Source organism: Microtus oregoni, unplaced genomic scaffold (assembly GCF_018167655.1).
Source record: "Microtus oregoni isolate MIOR12 unplaced genomic scaffold, Mior012 000042F_ref0000377, whole genome shotgun sequence".
Classification (NCBI taxonomy): Eukaryota; Metazoa; Chordata; class Mammalia; order Rodentia; family Cricetidae; genus Microtus; species Microtus oregoni.
In genome coordinates, this window is record NW_024543209.1 from 6,362,425 (window position 1) to 6,379,081 (window position 16,657).

A 16,657-nucleotide genomic window follows, 5' to 3' on the forward strand; every position below is an offset into this window, starting at 1 on the left:
ACAGTGAACTGCCGCCGCTTTGGAGAACAAATCCCAAAGCCCTTGTCACTTCCCGTGACACAGAGGTTTCAATAAAGGACACCCAGTTCTAAGCTGAGAGACGGAAAGGTAGCATTTGTTTGGGCACGCCTACACCTACACATGTGCACGCACGTATCCATACACTCCCACATCTATCTTTATCCCCCGATTCATGCCCGTTGCTGGCCCAGGACAATGCCAGCCGTAGAAGGAGTTGCCTCTAAACTCCCACTCACTAGGAAAAAAAAAAAGTAGTGGCCTCACCCACACTTCCCGGCAGTCCCAGTTGCCACCATCATCAGTCAGGTATGCTGCCTGCTCACCTGTGAAAGGCTTCTCAGCAGCCAAGCCATTCTCCAAACCAAAGCTTCCCATCTCTTTCTTTGCCTTTCCATTAACAAAATGAGTTACCACCAGCCCCTCCGGAGGGCCTTAGCTTTTCATCATCTCTAGTGATGAGGCTGAAATCCAGGAAGAGCCATCCGGAGGAACCCTGACAAGGTGAAGCCAAGTCCCAAGAGAAATAGCTCGCAGGTGAGTGTCCCTCCTTCCTGCCTGGCTGCTGGCCAGGACAGAGAAGGCTGAGAGAAATCAGGGGAGGGGCCAATGGACCACCCACTCCTACAGGGCAGTTTTTATCTTCCAGTTAGAGAGCTCATCTTGGTAGGGCAGGAAATTCCCCCTGGCCACTGCAAATCAGGTTGGATCTCTGCGTTTTTCGTTGGTAGAAGATTCAGGTAGCTAAGGTGAGTTTTGTGTATGAGGTTCAACAGCCCATGCAGATGAACCGTCGCTGGGAGGGGGAGACTTTGAAGTGGATGGGGAGAGAGGTCGATTTTGTGTAGCTTCCTAGGGCTATATCTTGATTTTTCTGAACATTTTCTGTGTGCCAATAAATCACTACCAGATGTCTGCTCAAATATAGTTCACGTGTGAGATTCTGTGACAAGGTTCAACGCTATTAACTATTTTGGGAATGATGGGAAGAGGTATTGGAGAGTGTCCCTGCCCACTAGATAAGTTAGATCCGGGGCAGAATATCTTTTCATCTCTATCCCTATCTTCAACTAAACAGTGCATAAGGAAACTTGTTTGCTTGTTACCCCCAAAGATTCCCCAACTGGCTATGGGCATCTAGCAACAATTCTCTAGCTAGATAGTGATTTCTGGTTCCTTTAAGAAAGAGCCAGGGCAGACAGGGACTCACAACCCACAGATTAAAAACTGCAGAGTCACAGGTGGCAGGAGGCTGTTCTCAAAAGCGTCTCCAGTGACTTGCCTGGGCACCTCTCCTTCTGTAATTCTGCCTAAACTTTTTCCAACTCCCAGTTATAGTACCTCATTAGCCAACTAACATTTGACTCGTGGGACTGAGAAGGACGCTGGAAAAACATACCTTGTATGACAGGCTCAGCTGCAGAGTGACCAACCACTCTGGAAGACCTAACCCATACTGATCAAAGTACCTAGGTGTGTCTCGCTGCCTCCAGCCACCATACACACCCACACTAGCTGTGCTCGACCCGCCCACCCAACTCCAGTCCCCAGACACACCTTTTACCATCTTTCTTCTGTGCAAAGCTTAGAGATGCAAGTGGTAACGTATTCCCTTCTTTGCAAGGGGAAAAGTCTTAGAGTAACACGAATAGACCTTTAGGGCAGACAAGGCTGCCTGATTTCCAAGATCTCAGATCCTCTGACATGCTACAGGGCTTAGTCTTTCAGTGGCACATGATCCATCTGGGAGCATGGGGGAGAGTGGAGAAGGCTGTACAGCCCCTACACACACACACACACACACACACACACACACTCACACTGATGGGAAAGTGCTATTGACTCTATCATGACAGGCATGCATGATGTCTATCTGCTACACCTGTAACAGTTCTTTGGGTTCTCCAGGGATGAAATTAGCTGGTAGACCACCTGCAGAGCACAACAGGGAGGGGGGATGTGTTTGCATGAGTACATGTTACCCCAGAATGAGTGAGGTAGCATGGGATAAGGAAGAGCAGCCAAGTGCAATAGCAAGAGACGCCGTGAAGATGTGATGACTGCCCTTGGTTTTAGTTTTGTTGTTCGTTTGTTTGTTTTTTGGTACATACACAGCAGACATCAGGGATGCTGGACAGGTGTTCTGGGGATGTGGGCTAGAATATCCCCAGGATTCTGTACCAGGTTTCAATGAAAAGGAAATAAAGATTTACACTTGAGGATATGCATTATTGAAATAAGGAGACAAGAAGTAATCTTTGTTCACATGAAATGAGCCTCCCAAAGTCCTGACCTTATTAGTGGACCCTCATAACAGAGACTACGGGCAGCACGTGGGAAAGAAAGCGCACACGGTCGTACTGTGTTAGACACTGAGAATGCAGTCAGAACAGACACGCTCACTCTATTAGCTACAGCGTACAAATGAGTATGAACAAAGAGAAAGAGCTGACTAATTATGCTTATTAAATTTGTAAAAGATCATTCCCCTCTTGATCATTTCTCAAAAAGAATAAAGATGATGGGTGTTTAAAAAATTACACTAGGTTTTCATGAAGAAAATACACCTGAAATACTATATTATTTCTATTTCATACATACATACATCAGTTTCATCAGTACACTATCCAGGGTCCTACTTTCTGAAAACCTGTGTTCATGCTGGAATGTGGACAGAGAGAGTGTCCTCATCTGCATCTGTAGACTAGTCTTGTTAATCTCAAGGAAACCTGGCTGTGGGAATCAACAGAGTTGTGGCATTTTGCAAGCTATAATTTCAACACAACAGCATTGTCTGTCCCAATAATTATCCAAGTTATCTGGAAAGGAATGAGCAAATCTTTGTGAAAATAAACAAAGTATTTAAAAAATGGCTTCTGGGAGATTCTCTCAGGAAACCCACACCTGGGCTCTCTGGCGTCATTCTACATGTCTCTTCTGGCCCCTTATGCTTAAAATCTATTTCAAAGCATCTTTATTAATCTCACATATATATGCACAGTATTGTAAAGAACATTCATAATATTCGCTGCAATGTTTGCCTTTGGGGAAGGAAGTTTTGCTTTCTTTATTTAAAATATATGTTGGAGTTTTGCCATGGGTGTCGGATCCCCTGGAACTGGAGTGACAGACAGTTGTGAGTTGCCATGTGGTGCTGGGAATGAACCCAGGTCCTCTGGAAGCAACCAGTGCTCTTATCCTCTGAGATGTCTCTCCAGCCCCAGGAGGTAAGTTTTAATGCTGAGGTGATAAATTAGAAGGAGAGTTTCGTTTTAATGTAAACCCCCTTTGCATATTTTTAGAAACAGCATTTCTTGGGTCCATACCCAAGGAAAAAATATTAATTCTTTACTGTTTGTTTCAAAACAAAGGCACCCTCTGTAGTCCAGGATGCCTGGGACTTGTTATTCAGTCTGCCTGGGTGTATGTAAGATCTGGAGAGTAGGTTCAGCTGTGCGGAGTCTATTGCTAAGCCTTAAAAGCTTTAAAAAAAAAAAAGTTAACCAAGCTCCTGTTCACCTTAAATACTTTCCTTGAAGCAATGAGCACATTTGGATACCATATATTGTTTGTGCTCTTGGTCGGGAGCTTCAGTAATGAGATGCGTCTTGGGATCCAGATTCACACTTGACCTAAGTCTCATTAGCCGTGAGCCAAAATTTCCAACTGAAACAATTCCAGTTACACACTCCTCCCCCCCGCCCCCCGCACTCCCTCCCTTCTTCCCTCTCTTTGTCTTTTTAGTGTTTTGAGGCAGGGTTTCTCTCTATGTCCCTGACTGTTGTGAAACTCACTTTATAGACCAGGCTGGCCTCAAACTAAGAGATCCACAGGCCTCAGCCTCCTGAGTGCTGGGATTTAAGGTGTGCACCACAGACACTGGGATCAATGGAAGTGTTTCTTTATGGAAAAGGCAACAATAGCACAGTTGTACAAATTCAGAAATACTTCTTTGTAGGTATAAGACTTAAATGATAATTTCCAAAAGACTATTTAGTTTATTGAGGATAGACATACTCAAAGCAAGTTTCTTTGAGACAGAAAAGGAAAATTAATCGTCATTGTTTGGTTTCATGGAAACATGAATCTACACTCTGCACCAATTACCTCACTCATTCCCATCAGCTCTGGGACCAAGTTCATGCTCTGTGAAGTTTCGTGTTGTGAAGGTTGGGTTGTTTTATCCAGTGCCAAGCTTGTATTAGTGGTCAGCTGATTTTACTTCTCCCACAATGCTGGGTATATGAGAACAGCCTCCATGGGGTGAAGGCAAGGTCTCCAGGCAAAGGCTGATTCTCCACCCTTCCTCAGATAAATTAAGGCAGAGTATTTGGGCATGGGGTTGGGGATCCTATTTTAAGATGAACTTCCCATGTACTTCTTATGCGCAATTTGATGAATTTTGCTAACCACTGTCAAAAACAGAGGGGAATTTGTTAAGACCAAAAAATAAACTCATCACACATGGTGTGGCATGCCTATAATCATAGCATGAAGGAGGCTGAGGCAAGAGAACCGGGTGGTTAATTTAAGGCCAATATGGAGCTGGAAGTCAGCAGAGAGACTGTTCCTTGAAAAGAAAACAAGCCCAGGCCTGCGGCCTTGACTTTACACTTGTGATCAAGTCAGTGATTGTGACTCTGGTCCCCAGGACTCCCCTCCAGTGACCAGAAATGCAGACTGATTACATGGGAACCACACAATACAAGCGATAAATTCCTAGCAATAAGGGATTTTTTTTAAACAAAATGTTATCAATCTCTCCTCATTGTCTCAAAAAGGCCGGAGACATCACTACTTATAGGGCCACTGGGATTCAGGTGACAAATATTGCTTGCAACTAGAAATGTTGTACAAGGTGACATAGTTTTGAGCGCACTGGTATCGTGTTCAGAAAGTTTCTGCTCTCAGATTTTCACGTTAGAAGTGCCTCGCCAGTGAGGTCTATGCAACGTCCCTCAATTGGAATGAATCCGAAACACTTCTGATTCAAAGCATTTCAGAAGAGATAACAAAGTGACGTGGACCACTTTCAAAGCAGTGGGTTCTCCGAAATAAGGGAAGAATGGCTTATTAAAATATGGATCGGCCATAGTTATCAATCAATATACATATACGAGGAGCAGAACGCATCTCATGTTTGTAGTGCTAGGACACAAAATCGCGAGAGTTTGGAAAAGAGAGTTCTGTTCCTTCCTCTAGGAGCCTGATAGTTGGGATCAGTTAAAGCAACAAGACATAAACTGCAATGTTACCAGTACATAGTCACATGTGACCCCTCTTAAGACTGATTTGTGGTTTAATAGAAGAAAATACCGAAAGGGCTCCATTTCCAGTGAGAGGGTTCAGGCTCTCATTGAGAGGTTAGGTGGGCTGTTGGAAAGCGCAAGCCTATAGCAGGAAAATGAAATTCAATTTTTTAAAAAATTAAAAAAAAACTTGAATCAGAAATGGCCTAGAATCAGGAACACAAGGCGGTTATAACATTTTAATGAGGCAAGCCAATAGCCTCTTACTCTCTGATGAGCTGAAAAAATATATTCAAGTTAGTCACTGTCGAGTTCTGCACATGGTTGACTGGCGAGTGGGTTTTGTTTGTATTTTTTGCTGAGTTTTACAGACTGCATCAGTTCTAAGAGTCACGTTTCCTTTGCCTTTTGCTTGCACCAGACACATCAGGGCCACGGCCGCCTCTGCACCCTCTCCCTTCTATTCTATCCCACACCCCATCTCACTCACATCTACCTCTGCTTTCACAGGTGCCAAACGTCTCTAAAAGTGGGATGATGCTCGTGTGACTTTGGCATTGCTATGGCATAACAAACTTGAAGAAAGATCTAATTTTAGCTAGCAGTTTTATGAGAGTTCGGCCTGTGGCTGCTGGTTCCACATAACCTAGCATCATGATGGTAGAATCACGCAGCGGGGCAGGCTCCTCATTTCTAAGCAGAAAGGCAGCAGACAGAAGAAAACATAGAGAGGACAGCGGTGTAGGATGTAGGTCCCAAAAAGAAGCCCCCAGCGTCCTGCTTTCTAGAGCATCTAGAGGCCCTGCCCTACCTCCTTTTGCCACCTCCCAATAATACCTTGTGAGTTTATCAGGGGATTAATCTGCTTACTCAATCAGAGCCTCAAGTTCTAATCTTTCCTAGAGAAATAGTCACAGAAGGTCTAGGGATGTGTTTCACTAATGTCCTGGGCATTTCTTCATCTAACAAGTTGACAAATAAGATCGGGTCCCACAGTTCACCCAATGGGCCTAACTTGCCTGACATGGCTTCAGATGTGCCAAGTCCTAAGTAAAGTAGGATTGCCCACTCACCCTATTGTGGTACTAGCCAACAAGACCAGGCACAAGGAATATTTAAATAAAAACACAACAAAAATTTTACATTCTCTGTGGCACTGGTCACACTTCAGGTACCCGGTGACAATTTGTAGCCAGTTGCTATGCCACTGGTCAGTGCAAAAACAGAAAACCGTCCTCATTGCAGAAAGTTCCGTGGAGTGGTGCTGAGCTTGGAGGTTGTTCCTTGCAGTTCTGTACGACTCGCATCCTTTAAAGCAGCGCACTAATCAGGGATAGGGCCTTCTCGTATGATGAGGATAGCGTCTCCGTGAGCACACATGGCCTGCTGTACCAGGAGACCTGCAGTGAAGGGTTTTTCAGCGTTTCTACCAGGCTTTTGTCTCTGTGCCCTCAATTTGCTTAGCTCGCAGGAATGCATGAACACCTGCTGGCACTCAGTGGAAGTAGGGGCATGACATAACAAATATTTAATGTACTAGCAAAACACATCACTTGACCCTTTTTAAATCTGTCCACTAAGCACGACAGTCATGTTCATTGTCTTCTGTTTATCCTATCTCCTTTGATGTGCTGCACTGTAGGGCTGATGGCCGATGTGGCTCACAGCTGAGGGAGGGCCACCATGAGGGAAACTGCCGTTTGCAAATGGGTAACTTGTAACTCCATTGCAACCCTACCCCAAGCATCAGTTGGGTGACAGCTATGTCATGGTCACAAGTCAGAGGGGCCAGACCTCTTCCGGAGGGCAAAGGCAAATTAGAATCAGAAGCAGAGACACAAACTGCCTGGGTGTTTGAAGATCCGCTGCTGAAGGACCTTGGTGTGAGCGCAGGGGTTTGTTCACTTCAAAAAATGCTATTGACTATAATGAAACCTGGCATTTATTGGGAGCTTCCCAAAGGGCGGGCTCCGATCTGCACGCTTTCCATGGGCAAGTGTGAGGCAATACTATGGGGATCTGAATGCTGGAAGGAGCCTTAAGGAAAAGGTGACTTTCCATTTCCAAATATTTCTAATAAAACTATCATGTAAGCAAAGCTAAACTCTCTCAAGTTATTTGTAGAAAACTTATAATAATGTAGATGGTGGATTTTATTTTACTTTTTAGAATGATCATTTCATTTGGGGAAATTTTAGGATTTTGAAAAAAATGCAACCATAGTATATAAAGTTCCAATAGTCTAATGGCGCTCTGGGTCAAGATAAACATTGACTCAATAGAAGGAACTCTTGGGGTTCACATCAAGCCAGATGGATCCACCACTTTTTTTTTTTTTTTTTACCATTAATGTCCTTTTTCCTATTCAAAGAGACAGAGGGAAACTAGATTTGTTACACCCCTGTCTCTGTCATTCAGGTTGGTTTAACAAAACATACTATGAACCAAGTAGCTTATTTGGTCTACCAGAGACTTAATTCTGTACAGTCATGGGTGATGAGAAGCCCAAGGTTAAGCTGCCTGTCCAGTCCGTTATTTGTGAGGATGCTGACCCTGACCACATCCCCACATGGTGGGGAGAGAGGGAAAGGCTTTCTATGGTCTCTTCTTATAAGAGCATTGATCCTATCAGGAGAGCTCCCCAAAGACCCCATCTCCAAGTAGCATCTCACTGGTCAGTGGAGTTCCAACATAAGAATTTGGAAACAGAGGGCACAGAGTCCAAGGCACTCATGCAGGGTGGGAAGCTGGAATGCTCTGTGTTGGAGGGAGAGGGCCGCTTGTTCATCTTGGCCACCCAGCTAGCTTAGCCCTCGAAATAATCACACAGAAACCATATTAATTAAAACACTGCTTGGCCCATTAGCTCTAGCATCTTGTTGACTAACTCTCACATCTTGATTTAACCCATTTCTATCAATATGTATATCACCATGAGGTTGTGGCCCACCAGAAAAGTTTCAGCTCATCTACTTTCAGCCACAGATCCATGGCATCTCTCTAACTCTGCTTTCTTCCTCCCAGCATTCAGTTCTGTCTTCTCCACCTACCTAAGTTCTGCCCTATCAGGGGCCCAAAGCAGTTTCGTTATTCATTAACCAGTACAAGCAACACATAAAAAGAAGGACCTCCTACACCAGCTCTGGTCTGGTCTGTCCAGGGACTCACTGGCAAGGGAAGGAGGATTATGTAGCATTGTTATAGGAGCTCAAACCATAGGAACGGTGACTTTCTCTTTGGTGGAGCTACTGAATGACCCACCATCTAGCTTCCTATTGGCTACTTCTGAGCTACAGAAAAGGGTGGTGTGATGGAGAAACTAGAGCATCACAGTACCCATTTTCCTTATGTTTCTCAGTTTATCAAAGTCATGTAGACCATTTCCATCTCCAAACAGAAAACAACAACAACAACATGAACAAAAGCAAGTTTCCCAATCTATTGTGGGGTCTATTTAATATATATTTCCTTCATCATTGGTTTAACGTCATGCCTACCACCTGATTTCTTAAGAGCAAAGGTTAAGAGAAAAAGAGGTGCCTAGGAAGAAAGTAGAACATAAGAGCACAGTGTGGTTTCCTCAAAGAAAGAAAAGTCTATTAACAGATCATATTTGGGCTACATATTCAAAATTGGTATTTTGAGTCCTAAGAATTTGAAAGGTTGTTGAATACATTTTAATTTTTCACATTTATTTCTGTTCTCCTGAAAATCCTTTTGATTATAATTTGACCTCTTTTTTTTACCTAAAACAGAGATGTCAACATCACACTGTTTGCTATACTTTGTACCCTACCTTTTATGACCATAACTCACTAGCATGCTCTAAGACTTAACGATAATTTACCAACTTCAGACTTCAGGCCAATTTCGGTTGCCCTTTTCAGTTCCTGAGAAATACAGCAAGGGCTAGTGGGAAATTCTGGATCATCATGGTCTTAACGGAAAGCCCCAGATTAAGAATAAAGGTTTTCCTTACTTTTGAAAGCTATTGTTGGCCTTAAGACAACTGAGAAATATTCTTGGAAATGGTTTCCTCCAAATATTTTCTGGAAGGAATTTAGAATGTTAACAGTGGGGAGTCTCATGACAGAACTTTTACCACGCTTTTGACAGAAAATGTATCTCCCGAATGTTCCTGTAGATGCACCTCCCAAGGCCATACACATCTTGCAGGCCATATAGATGATTCCTTCAGGTAGCAGTTGCAAGGGCTACCATTCCAGATGATCTTCCTATCATAAAACTAGCATATGTTAAACACTTACAGCCCTGGGAGCTGTGTCCAGAACCCATGTGAATTGTCTCATGTAATGAGCCCAGCAAAGCTGTGAAGGGAGTTATAGTTCTACCGTCATTTCACAGTTAAGGGAACAGATATGAAGTTTTGCTGCCGCATACAAGGCCGCACAAGTAGGAAGAACCGAACCCATTATCTGAAGTCAGAAAGTTGACTTTGTAGTACACACTGTTGACCAGTTGGGGAAATGTTTTTCTCTTTGAAACCCACACTTTTTCAGAAGCCAACATGCTAACTGATTAGTGTGGCCCAGCTGCCTGGAAACTTTTCCTTGGTTTCTCTCTCACCCTTAGAATCCCGGTGGCAATATCCCTGGTTGAAAACAAAACTTTGAGCAGCAGCCAGACAGGGACCAAGAGTTAGAGTTTCCTGATTAGTTCTTTGGCTACTGGACCCAGGGTGCTCTCTCTTAGCTCCCAATCAATATCTACTTTGAAAAGACAGCCAGGCTGATGAAAACATGGATGCTCATACTGACTCCAACAAAAATCCAGAAAAGTATATAAAATCTACTTCCTGCTAAGGCTGCGGTGGCAAGAGTATCTTTGGCAACAGAGCCCTAAGACATTGTCACTGTGCACAGTGGAGATTCTATTGCCTCTCAAAACAGAGAAGAAATCAGCTCCTAATCAACCAAGTGTGTATATAAAAAAAAAAAAATGGCCTCTGTGGAAAACAACTCTGACGTCATGGATTTAAGTGTTATATAAGTTCAGTTTGCACATTTTCCATATCCTTTGTGTCGTGACTTCCTCTGAATCTTAAGAAATGGAAAGAGAAGAAGGAAAGGCAGAAGATCATGGCAGAGATTTTAACATCTTTCAAGACAAAAAAAAAAAAATGCAAGGGCTGGGCCAGAGTTGCAGGACAGATGTGGCTCTGGACATCTAAGAACTAACTATGATTCTGTCCAAGGAATTCTTGTCTGTGAGACATTTTCATTGCCAAGGAGCCAAATTGCAAAGAAGCCTGATTTTGTTAGAAGTAAGGAGAACTGGATTTGATTTCATCTAACTTATTTTGGGCACTTAGGAAACAAATGGAAATCACTCTTAGTACCCTCAGACTGGGAGCATTATATTTTAGAGGAGATGGTGGAAATCCTGAGTGACCAGAGATGCATCTGAGTCCATCAGAAAGCATGATAGGGAAATAAAAAAATTAAAGTGTATTGTAACAGACTTGGGAGAAGGGCAGAAAATTGCCAAAGAGTACTGACAACTTCAACTTCAGCTACTTTGTGAGCAAGTTTTCTACCTGGTTTCCATTTCATTTTTGTGTTGTTAGAGAAAAGCATTTTTATTTACAGTTCAGAGAACAATTAACCAAAGCAACTCTTTTTGACCAAATGCATGGAAAGTTTTAAAGAGAAGGGGCTTTATAAAAGCAGGCACCGTCTTTTTGTAAAAGCAGGCACTGTTCCTTATTTTTGTGAAAAAGCACTGTTTCTAGGCAGGCAAGCAAAACCTTTCACAAGGCTACGTGATCATCTCTTCAGCAGTCTAGAAAAAGAAAGAAACTAACAGGCCAAAAAACGATGTATCCGATGGTGATCTTTGGTGATGCGCCTAAAACTAACGATAGGAGTGTATGTGATTCTAGAAGGGTATCACTTTGAAATTTGATAGTTGTAATCCCTTAATAAAACTCTATATACAAGTAGAATATAATGAACTCCATATATAGTCATGTCCAGATAGTCAAATGGAAACACTATAAATAAATTAAGATGGAATCTTAAAATGTATTCACGTAACATAGAAAGTTACAGAAGCAGGATCAGGGGAATAAGACATAACAGAAACAGACTGAAAACAAAGAACGAAATGGTAGACAATTAACAGGTAGCAGCTACCTTAAAACACAAATGGTATACATACCACAATTACAAGGAATGTATTGGCACAATGTTCAAAAAGCAAGTGCACACTTGTATTTCTGGCATTTAGGAGGCTGAGACAGGAGGATCATGAGTTGGAAACCAGTCTGGGCTACACAGTAATACCTTGTCTCCATAAACAAGCCGAAACATTGCCCAACTATGTACTATCTACAAGAAACTTACCTTAATTTCTACAAGTAGGCAGACTGACGGTACTAGGAATTAAAAACTATAATACATAGTATTAAATATTTTGCCACCATCCCTGAATTAATAATAGCTGTGTGATGTTGGGCAAGCTCCTTAGTCTCTCTGAGCTTTAATTTTCTAATCTGAAAGACTAACTGATCTCAAATGTTTTGTTTTTTTTTTTTTAACCTCATCTAAACTCTCAATGTGAGTCGATCTGATGCTTGTAAACAAGATGAGCTCATTGGACCTCCAGCTAAAAGTGCCCCTGCGAGACTCCAGTCAGTGACCTTGCATCCTCTCAGGGACTCTAGGGGCAGTACGCATAGCACTGCAGTCCACCCAAGCACAGCTTGAGGGCAGCAAGCGGGGGGGCTCATCTCAACTAGTGTCCCCAAAAGCAGCAGGCCGAGGAGGAGCTGAAGGAATGATTAGCTTTAAAGCGGAGGAAAACCAAGAAACAAGTTCCTGTGTTTTTCAACACTGGCTTTGTTCGGAGGCTAGAAAACCCATGCATGTTCTTTCTAAACAGACTTCCAAAGGTTACCTGAAGCTACAGAGTTTTAAGAAGCGGGGCACTCATGTTGGCCCCCCAGAGAAACAAGTACTGTTAGTTGTGGTGAAAACACATCTCAGTGGGCTAGCAAGCCATCCTAACTCCTTTCTTAGCAGTGGACAAGAGCTCTTGGGGTTGGGAAATCCTCCAGGAGATACTGGTCTCCCTGTTCTCTAACTTTAACTGTGTATCTCTTTCTCTTTCTCCCTCCCTCTCTGTCTCTCTCTGTCTCTTCTCCCTATCTCTGTCTCTGTCTCTGTCTCTGTCTCTCTCTCTCTCTCTCTCTCTCTCTCTCTCTCACACACACACACACACACACACACACACACACACACACACACACACTTATTCTAGAATCATCCCCCTTTCAGAGAGGAACTACAGAAGAAGACAGGGTGAAACAGGTCCAGAGGCACTGGGGGTTTGGGAGAACATGTAGAACACCAGCAATGAGAGCATGTAGCTGGGAGCCCAGTGCCCCCTTTGGTGATTATCAATAGTACCATGATGCCTCAGTTCACAGTGGATCCTTGTGAGCACCTGGAATCTGCCTACTGCCTACATAGGCTGGGGATACAGAGGCGTCAGACATCACTGGAAGAGTCAGAAGTTCATTGCCTGTCTCAGGATGCCCCATCTTCCTTGGGGAGGCCAATGTGAGACCAGTTACCTTGGGTGGGTGAAGTTAATCAGCTCTTGAGGTCCTGGATCAGCTTTCAAGGAAACCACTCGTCTTAAAACAGTCCTGCGAGCTGACTGGGTAGGAAGTTAACTGAGTATGTACCCAAGCTCCCCTTCCTCCTTCCTCTTTCGGCCTTTTCACAGGCAACTGGCCTTAGATATAGTCCTGTATTTGTCATGCTCTTACCATGACCTGTAATTTACCCGTGGCCATGAATCCCGTGGAAAATGCTGGCTGGGTCAAGCTCCACCTCAGGGGCTCAGCATCCCATTGGCTGTACCACCTGAGTTCCTGAAGCAGCTCCCTCTTATACAGGTTGAATGATGAGACCCACGGAGTTTGGATAGGAAATGTTCTCGTGTGGCTGGCAGTGGGGTTACTTTAATCTTTTTCTTCTGTATAGTGACTGCATTTCCGATGATTTCCTCAATACATTCAACCCTAGCTCAGTCTTCTGTATGTTTAAAATGACAGAATAATATGCAGGATAATTTAAACTCCATTACTATTTTATGCATATCCCCATTATAGCACTTATCACATCTTGCTGTAATTTTTTGTTTACATATCTGTCTCTTCCACTTGGCTTTGAGCTCCTCCAGGACTTAGGCTATGATTTGACTCATCTTAGACTCTGCCTCCTCCTCTGTACACAACAGCTTAGGGCTCTGAACATAGTAGGTTTTTAAATCAATGAGTCAGCTTTGAGAGACTTAACAATCAAATATGCCTGCTATGTATGTATACATCTATCCATAGATATTTTTATTGTAATTATTTGTTTTTGAGAAAAAAGTAAAACATTTATACATTTATTGTATATAGCCTGAAGTTCTAAAGTGTGTGTATGTATAAATGGTTAAATTAAGTCCATTAATAGAAGCATTACTTTTTATATAGATGCACATACCTTTTGTGGTAAGAATGCTTAAAATCTTTTGGCACTTTTCTTCTTAATGGTTGAGTTTATTTTTTGGCAACTTGTATATGTACATAATGTATTCTATTTACTTTTCATTCCCACCCTCCCCTGTTTCCTTCCTACTGTGGTTACCAATTCCCTCCTCCTTATGGGTCCTGTTCCCACATTCTTACCTTTTTGTTTTGATTTTAATCGGGACCATCTGTGTGGGCCATGTGTGGAACTATCCATCAGAGCAGGGATTCTCAAACTTCCTGACGCTGAGACCCTTCAATAGAGTTTTTCATTTTGCGGTGACCCCCAACCATTAGATTATTTTCATTGCTACTTCATAAGGGTAATTTTTCTACTGTTATGAATTGTAATGTAAATATCTGTGTTTTCCCACGGTCTTAGGCGACCCCTATGAAAGGGTCATTTGACCCCCAAAGTGTTAGAGGGCTGGGGTTGGCTCAAGTCTGGCTACTTCCTGCGGGCATGGGGCCATGTGGGAGAGGGGAGAGCTGGGAGTTGTTGTGCTCACACTCAGTGGAGAGGTGTGGCTAGGGCAGTATCTGGGTTGCTCTCATCCTGGAGTCCTCAGACAGCTGGTTTTTGAGGGAGATGAGAAGGTAGGTGGCAAGAAGAAAAAAAATTGTTATTATTGGCCCTATGAAATGGGGCTAGCCATAGGATAGGTATGATAGCAGATAATACAATAGCAATATGATAGCAAATAATGTATGATAGTATGATAGCAGCAGCAGATAAAACCAGATTTCAGTTGGCAGGTGTCCTTGATCCAGAAGAATAGCACTTTGTGGGTTGATCTTGGCCCACGCACATCTTGGTGTCATTGCAAAAGATTCAGTGTCATGGATGAAGTAATAAGTTAACAGTACCTTAAGTTGTCAAATGCATTAGACAGATCTGGGAGGGATAAATGAGCAAAAATGAGACAGCATTTTAGCTACACAGGCAATCCCAAATCCTCTCCTTGATCCTTGGAGAAGAATAGTTCTAGAAGCAGTGCTTGCCAGTCTGCCAAACCCAAAGGCGAGGCCTGGAGGCAGAAGGTCTTCTGTCTTCTTGGAGGAGCTAAAGGGTGCTGCAGAAGCTGGCATGTCAGTGTTAGAGGCTCTTTTTGTTAAAATGCCATACCCTCAGATCTGTAAAGACATTTAAGAACGAAGTACTATTACCTGTTATTTAAACTGGGCATATAAGCTAAGTTTAGGTGTGTATTTTATCCAATAAGTTATAGTTTACCAATGCTAGTAAATGTAAGAAGATTAAAAGGAATATTTTAATAAGTCAAATAATCTTAAAATGAGCATACATGCACTCAGAAACATTTATAAAGTTACACAGACTTACTGTGACCACATTATTTTAACAGAGAGGCAAATAAAGCATTTTTGGAAACCTATGAAGGCAGGCTGCAAAAGTCTGAAAAGCATAGAGGTGATTCCATTAAGGACCAGACTAGCAGATGCTGCAAGAGGGACAGGGCAGAAACATTTTTTTAAAATCCCAGAGTGAGAGAAACAGTAAACAGCTAGGAGGGCGGAAGGGGAGCAGAGTGATCCCCGAATAGCACACAGGGGCAGAGAAGCATAGCAAACAGCTGATGGGCGAGCGCCATTCTGAAGGGATCGGCAATGGCTTCCCTTGTCCTCACCAGTTGTGTTTAGCACCCCCCCCCCCCCCCCCCCCCCCCCCCCCCCCCCCCCCGCCAATCCAGGACTGGATGGGAGCCAGGCATGCCTTCAGGAACGGCAGAGCCCCACAGGCTATGGAGAGGCAGAAGTGGGAGTGGGACAAACCGTGGGCTCAGCGGAGAGGAGAGACAGAAAGGGAGGGCAGGAGTAAGCATCTAGAAACCCTGGGTTACGAAGCCTTAGACAGCCCCAATTTAAAAGGATTTTTTTTGTAAAAGGCCGCTCAAGAGCATTTGAGTAATTGGCTTTACAATGATGGTTAGTTGTTGTTGGTGTACGCCTTTAATCCTAACACTTGGGAGGCAGAAGCAGGTGGATCTCTGAGTTTGAGGCCAGCCTGGTCTACAAAGTAAATTCCAGGACAGCCAGAGCTACACAGAGAAACCCTGTCTTAGAAACCCATGAGAGAGAGAGAGAGAGAGACAGAGAGAGACAGAGAGAGAGAGAGAGACAGAGAGAGACAGAGAGAGAGAGACAGAGAGAGAGAGAGACAGAGAGAGAGAAGTAAACCTGGGAAGGGGGACACTGAAAGAGTTGTAGGTGGAGGGGCAAGAGTGAGGTGTAGTGCTCATATATGAAGTTCTGGGAAATATTATTAAACAAACAAAAACAGAGAAAGGAACATCCACAAACTAGTCAATTCCTGGCAAAGGGTACTTGCTTGCTAGGTAGTTGTTCAATACCAATATGAATATTGGGACAGATATCTGAATGTGTCATGAAAGCATATCTGATCATCATCTAGGAATACTACATTGTAATGCAGATATGGTTATGATCTAGATTCTCTTTTGGTGACAGTTTTGAGCCGAGTTTTATTAAAAAATGCAAAAACGCAATTTAGAAGCTACATAGTTTTTACCTACATATATCACACATTTTTATTTATTTCAATGCTGGCAATTAGTTGGACCCCCAAAACAAATATGAAATACAGTACAAACACATTTAAACTCATCAACATTAATGAGGGGTCCCCTTGGCAAATGTTTAGTGGTGAGAGGCCCATCTCTGGCTCTGAACGTGCACCAGAGATTTAAGTTTTTATCTTCTCTGCCTTCCCATCTTTGCCTTAATCTTCACTCACCTTTGGTCTTCCACTGGAGACAGAGAGACTTTTCTGATAAGATAAATACATAAGAGGCACTTAGGGGAGAGG

At 43.1% G+C, this 16,657-nt stretch overlaps 1 protein-coding gene across 2 annotated transcripts in view; it reads left to right on the forward strand.

Annotated features, from left to right (window-relative positions):
• The first annotated feature begins 306 nt into the window (after positions 1-306).
• Positions 307-16,657, forward strand: part of LOC121434018 (androgen dependent TFPI regulating protein) — a 77,780-nt gene continuing 61,429 nt past the window's right edge. The window contains exon 1 of one of the 2 annotated variants that reach the window (XM_041632761.1): positions 307-555. The gene's annotated coding sequence lies outside the window, so the exon portion shown is untranslated. Of the gene's footprint in view, positions 556-629; positions 768-16,657 lie in introns of those variants that run through there. The other variant, XM_041632763.1, reaches the window with a different exon arrangement.